At 45.5% G+C, this 7,787-nt stretch overlaps 1 pseudogene; it reads right to left on the reverse strand.

Annotated features, from left to right (window-relative positions):
- Positions 1-1,250: 1,250 nt before the first annotated feature.
- On the reverse strand, positions 1,251-2,292 carry LOC101437472 (heterogeneous nuclear ribonucleoprotein D0 pseudogene; annotated as a pseudogene).
- Positions 2,293-7,787: the final 5,495 nt, after the last annotated feature.

A 7,787-nucleotide genomic window follows, 5' to 3' on the forward strand; every position in this document is an offset into this window, starting at 1 on the left:
AGTTCTTCTGCATATATACCCGGTAGAGTGATGGCTGGGTCATGTGGCAAATCTACAGGTAGTTTTTTTGAGAAACTGCCAAACTGTGCTCCAGAATGGCTGGATTCTACTGCATTCCCAATAGCACTGGATGAGTGTTCCCATTCCTCCTCATCCCCTCAAACACGTGAGTCTTCTATTTTTTGATAGCTGCCAGTCTGATGGGAGTAACATGGTATCTCCTAGACATTTTGATTTACATTTCCCTAATAGCTAGTGATTTTGAGCATCTTTTCATGTGCTTTTTGGCCATTTGAATTGCTTCTTTGAGAAAGTGTCAGTTCAAATTTCTTGACCATTTTTTAAGTGGGTTGTGTGACTTTCATTTTATTTTGAACCCATAATTTACAAGGGCTCCATTTTTCCACATCCTCAAAACCATTTTTTTTCCCCCTAAAACCAGCATTAAAGCATGTGTGTAGTAGCACCTCATTTTTATTTTTGGTATCTTATGTGCATTTCTCTAATGGCTAATGATGTTGAGCATCTGTTTGCATGCTTTTTGGGCATTTGTATATATTCTTGGCAGATATGTCTATTCAAGCCATTTTCCCATTTTTTAATGGGGCTGTTTGTCCTTTTGTTGAGTTATAGTAATTCTCTTTATGTTTTGTATGTTATGCTATTAGCGGAAACAGAGTTTCCAAATATTTTCTTTCCCTTTTTAGGTTTACTTTTTTAGTTTTTGGAAAAGTAGTATAGTAGTAAAGTAGTTAAGTAGAGATCAGGGTTCAAATTTTGGGATTAGGTCCTCTTTCTGACTTCTGGAGACTCATACAGTAAGTGGGCTTACATTTAAGGTTAGAGCCACCTTCTTGCTCTGTGGTCTCCATGAGCTTGCTTAAGAGGGTCAAGGGTGCAAGGGGAGCAGAAAATGAATATGTGGTTGGGCTGTTGGGGAAGAGCATGGTTGCAGACTTGCCCCTGTCCTGTTCCTGGGGAGAGCTTGGATGCCTTGCTCAGGAGGGTGTGCTCGCACACAGTGCTTTTCATCAGAGAGCTCTTCCCATCCTGGGAACACTGGACCCTTTTGTGTTTTTTTGTTTGTTTCTTTGTTTGTTTTTTATACAAAAGGATTTATTAAAAAACCAGTAAGACACTACTACATCATGACACTGTCACACTGGGCTTTTAACACAAGACTTGCTCTACAATATTGGGGAAGGGGCATAAAATAAATTGATTCTGAAGCATAGCAATTAAGAGATAAATCAATGAAAGCAAATTTCTTTTAATGAGAACTCAGAATTAAACTTCAGAGGGACCCAAGGTCATACTTCCATTCGGGGACTTGGTAGAAAAAATTTAGTTTGAACTGCTATTAGCAAGGTGGCAGGAGCCACCCTCAAATGAATCTTCAAATTGGAAAATACTGCTTCACCACCTGTTGGGGATAAGTTGCAAATGGAATAATTTAGTATGGTTTGTAGCTATTTTGATCACCGCCTCACCTGGATACTTTCCCATAACCACTCTCCTGATCACTACCTCTTCCACGAGCTCTTCCTGCAAATCCTCCCTCTAGATTCCCACTGTTGCTGTTGCTGATACTGTTCCTTTGACACGGCTACTTTTGTTTCACATTTACTAAGACCAACATTATGGTATTTCTTTTCCATTATCTTCTTCACTGGTTCCTCTTCTTTAAAGGTAATAAAGCAGAATCCACACCTCTTATTGGTCTTGTTGTCCATGGGGAGCTCTATGATTTCCACCTTACCAAAACCACCAAAGTACTCCCTTATTTTCTTTTCAGGTGTATCTGGAGAAAGGCCACCAACAAAATTTTTTCTAACAGGCTCCTTTGTTTTCATGGCTTTGGCCCCTTTAGGATCAATCACCTTCCCATTCAATTTATGTTCTTTCTGACTCTTAAAATAGCACAAAGCCAAAACCCCCTGATCACCCTGTGATAGGATCTAACTTCAGAGTACAGTCTACAACTTCACCAAATTTGGAGAAGTAGTCCTTCAGATCTTTCTTTGTAGTGTCCCAGCTAAGACCTCCTGTAAACATTTTCCCTTCATCCTCCTCGTTCTTACTGGCATCCATCTTTGCCCCCTCTGACTCAGCACTGCCCCCTTTTGTGCCTCTGGCCGCAGCTCCACCCCCAGTCCCAGCTTTGCTACCTGCCGCCGCCGCTGCCCCCTGCTCCACTGCCACCATGGTTCCCTCCTGCTCACCCGCCCAGGCGCCTACTGCCGCCATTACCACCGCCACCGCCCCGTCCCCACCGAACTGTTCCTTCGACATCCTGCTACTGCCTCCACCCCCGCCGCCGAGACTACACCGGCCACTGCCCTGAACTGAAACTAGCAGCAAAGTAATCCCGGCTGCTGCCGCGCGCCCGGCTCTACCTCGGGAGACACACAAGACAGAGAGGGAGCACGCGTGGCTGTGAAAGCTCCTGCGCCTCTCCCTGACCCATCCCCTTGCCTCCCACTCTCCCGTGGCATGCACTCCTGCTCTTTTTGGCTGCACTTAAAAAGAAAAAGAAGCAGTGGCGGCCCCTCTTGCCGCCTCCTCGCTTTAATGGCGCCGCTGGGGACCACCTAAAATGGCCAACTCAACCACTGGACCCTTTTGATGGAAGGTCTGGCCTTTTGGGAAGTTCTCTATGACTTATATCAATTCAACTGGCAATCTGCAGATGAGGTTCCAGGAAAATTCTGTCACAATTCTAAAGTCATGACCTTCCAGTTAGATGGAATTTCCTATTGGAGTGCAACCCAAACCCCTTTTGTGTGGCACTCACCTGAGGGCATATGATGCCACCGAACATTTTTAATGTTCACATTGACTGATGGAAAATGCTTGAGTCTGGCTTTTTCTTCCCTGAGATGGACCACAGATCTTGTACGGATACTGGTTGTTGCTCCTTGGTTTTATGAACACCTTGGAAAATTTTCAAATCCTCTCAGTGTGTCATTCTCATGCCAACACACCGGGTGCCCAGGGCAAGTCATCCAGGTTTGCTTATGGGGACTTCCTGGGATCGCTAGGTGGATTAATTTTTGAAAGCTGTTCAAGTCCTGATCCAGTCACCTGGACAAGACACAGGGAGTAGGCAATGCAGGTGGAGGCCTTTTCTGAGATTAGCCTGCAGTAGATTTTCAGTGTGCTCTCAGGAACTGTGACCAACCCTTGGCAGGTGGGGAGGATTAGCTGGGAATGTATCCTGATTGTTAGCTGTTCCTGACAGAAAGTTGTGGTCTCAGTGCCCTTCTAGAGTACATGAAATGGCTCACTTCAGCTCTGTGGAGCGCAATGAAACTTCTGTGAATGAGGATTGGGCCAGGTGCACGTAAACTCTGCATGGTGACAGTGCTCAGTGCACCTTTTTCAGGTCTCTGGGCTTCAAGTAGACCCTGTAGAAACTGGTGAGAAGGCCATGCTGCCCTGGATATCCAGGACTGGAGGAGATTCCTCCTCACCAGCACACACCTGGATGGGTAAATTGAGGGAAGGTGGTCCTACACAATTTTGGCAAGGCCCTCCTGGGCTGCATCTACCACTTCAGAGGCAATGACTCTCTTTCAACCTCTTCCCACAACTCCCCATCCATCTGCCCAGGCCTACCTTGTTCTAGGGCCATTGGGAAGGATAGCCAGGGTGAAGTAGTCAAAGCATGAATGGGTGTGGATGGGGCCCATTGGAAGGCCTGAGGCTTGGAGCAGAAAGTGTGAGCAGTGAGGAGCACAAGCCATTCTGCCACTGACCTAATGGGAGTTCATAACCATGGTGTCTATTGGTGGTCTGGGGGACAGGGAAGACTGCTGTGCCAACATGAGAGAGGTTTAGTGCCCAGTGCCTGCAGGTGCTGGTGGGTCTTCTGGCCACAGGGAATTATGGGAAGCCACTATCATGCTGCCCTATTGCCCCTGAGTGCTAAAGGGCTGATTGGGACAGAGCTGCCCCAATGGCTGCTCCAGTATCTGCTCTGATGTGAGGTCAGCCCAAGGTGTGTCCCGAGGCCTCCTGCCTCATGGGGTGGGTCCTCCATACTTCTCCTTGTCCTATTGTATTCTTAGTCCCAGGGGGCTCCAGCCAGTCTGAGGGAGAGAGTTGGAGGTGTGATGCCCTGAGGAGGCAGGTTCCAGGAACATGGGACTTGGAGGCAGGTGGGCAGTGGTGACAAGTGAACAATGTGGATGTTGGGAAGGTAGGGCTGCAGCACCACCCTGGCAGTCACCCACCAAGGCTGAGGGACTTGGTGATGGGGAGAGACAGAGCTCCCCTTGTTTCACTGGCAATGGCCACCTGAGCATGCATACTTAATGCAAGGTGGGTCCCTCCAGCCTCCCTGCTTTGTCAGTCAGAGCTCCATCCCTGACACCTCACATTGACCACCTCTGTGCTTTCTCTCTGGCTACTTTCCTACCTTCTAATATACTCAGAATCCTGCTGCATCAAACTGGGTTCAAGCCTCAGCTCTCTTTAGGTTATCCCATCATTTGAATAGGTCGTATATGGTGCCGAGTATTCAAATTTCTGCATTTTCAAAAAATATTATTTTGCCAGCATATACTACATAAAATTAAAACATGAACCACAACTTTTTATTGACAGAAACTCAAATCTAAAAACAATAGCTGAGTATAATCCTTTGTATGACAGGTCTTATCATGAGAGGAATAGATACCCGCATTTTGCTTAAGCCAGCTTCGGAGTCAGTGTTCTTTTTATTTTTTTTAAAGATTTATTTATTTATTTATTTCTCTCCCTTTAGCCCCCCCCAGCCTGGTTGTCTGTTCTCTGTGTCTATTTGCTGCATCTTCTTTGTCCACTTCTGTTGTTGTCAGCAGCATGGGAATCTGTGTTTCTTTTGGTTGCATCATCTTGCTGTATCAGCTCTCGGTGTGTGCGGCACCATTCCTGGGCAGGCTGCACTTTCTTTCATGCTGGGCAGCTCTCCTTATGGGGCGCACTCCTTGCGCGTGTGGCCCCCGTATGCGGGGGACACCCCTTCATGGCACGGCACTCTTTGTGCATGCATTAGCACTGCCCATGGGCCAGCTCCACATGGGTCAAGGAGGCCTGGGATTTGAACCGCGGACCTCCCATGTCGTAGATGGATGCCCTAACCACTGTGCCAAGTCTGCCACCCCAGTCGGTGTTCTTTATCTGCAAATTGCTTGCAAATGTGCATCGCCTAATGCTGGCTGTGGGCCTCAGAGCAGAGGAAGGTGCCTGGGACCCTGACCTTCTTTAATACATGAGAGGCTTAAAGAGTTCCCTCAAATACCGGCTGGTGAATGATAGAATAAAAAAGCTGTAGGTGTTAAATGACTTACATTTCCCACAGCCACCTGCATTGCGTGACTCTCCTGTTGCTGCCTGTCACATACTTTTCCACCATCAGTCGTGTGCCATGTGAGCAGATTCCACTTCAGGTTATCCCAAGTTAGTGTTTTATCTGTATCTTTGAACATATTCTTCCCTGTCTTGCAGTAATCTTTTGTAATACATTCTGTATGATCTATGCATCGAGGGTGATTTTCCACCAGCTTGACCTTGGCAGGAAACACCGAGCTCTTCTTTGATAACCTCAACTGAGCAGTCTGTTCTCAACAGGACCAAGGCCCTTATAATCCTTTGCCTTCATTTCCCTCCATTTGAAACAATTTTCAGTATACGTAGCAGTTTGCTATGGTTATGAATTCCAAAAGTTGTTATTGGTGTGTGTTTGTCATCTGATCTGTACCTGGGAAAGACTAAGCTATGAGGAGGGCTTGGATTGGGCCACTTCACTAGGTAGGACATTGAGTCTCCAACACATGGGCAGTGGTGACTGGCAGAGAAAAGGCATGGTGAAGGAAACAGTTGAGGATTCTTGAAGTTGGAGTTTGATGCTGAAACCTTAGCTGAAATCCAGGGAAGTAAACTCAGAGAGGAAAGAGAAGCAAGCCTCAGGAAGACAGGACTTGAGGCAGGGCAGGAACACAGAGGAATAGAAACAGCTCCTTAGACATGGCAGAATACCTGGGGTGACTGAGAGACAGAGCCCTTCACCTGATTGTCTCCAGGTGACTTTGTGGAGAGAGGCAAAGTCTAGAGAGCCTCACAGTCTACAGCTGCCCTTGTGGAACAGAGGAGCTTAGCCCAGAAAGAAGCAAGACTTGGGAAGAGAGGAAGCCAGGAATCCTGCACCGTGGCTGATGTTGCCAGTCATCTTGCTCCAAGACGTGCAAATAGACTTTGTCGAGGGAAGTAACTTAGGCATTGTGGCCTGGTATCTGTAAGCTCCTACCGGAAAGAAATAGCTTTGGTGGAGACTAGCAGGCTTGTGGAATTGTGCCTCAGCACCCCTTTGGCTGACTAGTCCAGCACACAACTCTGTCATCTTGTTAACAGTAACAATGCTGTGCTATTTTCCCCTTCCACTATTACCAGACATTTTCCATCATGCAAAACTGAAATCCTTTACTCTTGATGCCTGCCTTGAGTCCATGTGGTCATCGATATTTTGTCTCTGTGCAGTTCATTATTTACCCAGCTGATTTCAGTGCAGTTCTGTGGTGCTTTTCCTTGCGCTGACTGCAGTTAGCACAGTGTTTTCATGGTTTATCCATATTTCAGCTCTTTGCAGGACAGTATTCCTTTTCATAGCTGTACAGTTCTGTGTTGCTTTTATGTACCATTTAGTTTATGCATTCATTGGTGGACACTGTAGTTGCTTCCACATTTGGCTATTGCAAATAAAGACACTGAAATCATTCCTGGATAACGTTTTGTTTGAACACCTATTTTGACCGTTTAGTAGGAATGTAGGTGTGCAACTGCTAAGTCATATGGAAATTCTATGCTTAACTGAGGCATCACCAAACTGGAATGCAAAGTGTCTTCACCCATTGAACTTTCTCTCTGCAATGTGTGAGGGTTTTGATTATGCAACATCTACTTTAGTAGTTATCCAACATTTTTAAAGACGTGGTAGCACTTCCTTTGTTATTTGTATTACCCTAATGTCTCAGGATGTTTAGCACCTTCTCGTGTGCTTATTTCTCATTAGTATATCTTATTTGGAAAAGGTCCAGGCATGTGCCCATATTTTAAGTGCAGTATTTCTCCTTTTATTCTTGACTTTCAGTAGCCTGTAGGCTTGGCATATTAAACTCCCATCACACACATGATGTTCAAGTGTTTTGTCCCTACTTCAGGACATTTTCCTTTTCCTTTCTTGATAATGGACTTTCATGCAGAAAAGTTTTTAATTCTGATGAGTCTGTTTTTGTGATCTTAGGGAATGATCTTTCCTTCTTGAGCAGGTATTTTCATCTTAGCAGCTGGTTTTTCATCAATATCCTTTATCATATGGAGGAAGTTGCCATCTCCTCTTACCTTTCTGAATGATTCCTTAATATGAACGGGTGTGGGAATTTTTCAAAAGCGTTTTCTGAGTCAATCAAGGGGATCATATGGCTTGTATCTTTCACTCTATAAATGTGGTCATTACCATACTTGATTTTTTCCTTTAATTGTAGAAAAATATTCCTAGCATAAAAATCATTTTAATCATTGTAAGTGGGACACGTGGTGACATTGATTGAGTTCAATGATAATATTGGGTCACTTTGACCGCTCTATTCGGACTCTTTCCATCATCCCACCCAGACCTCATGCCCCTTTAACAATAACTCCCAACTCCCTCCTTTCACAGCTTCTCTTCTGAATGATGCTGTCATGAATATTGGCATAGGTCTATCTGGTTGAGTCCCTGCTTTCAGTCCTCTGGTGTGTTTTCCTCA

The sequence above is a fragment of the Dasypus novemcinctus genome, chromosome 3 (genome assembly GCF_030445035.2).
Source record: "Dasypus novemcinctus isolate mDasNov1 chromosome 3, mDasNov1.1.hap2, whole genome shotgun sequence".
Classification (NCBI taxonomy): Eukaryota; Metazoa; Chordata; class Mammalia; order Cingulata; family Dasypodidae; genus Dasypus; species Dasypus novemcinctus.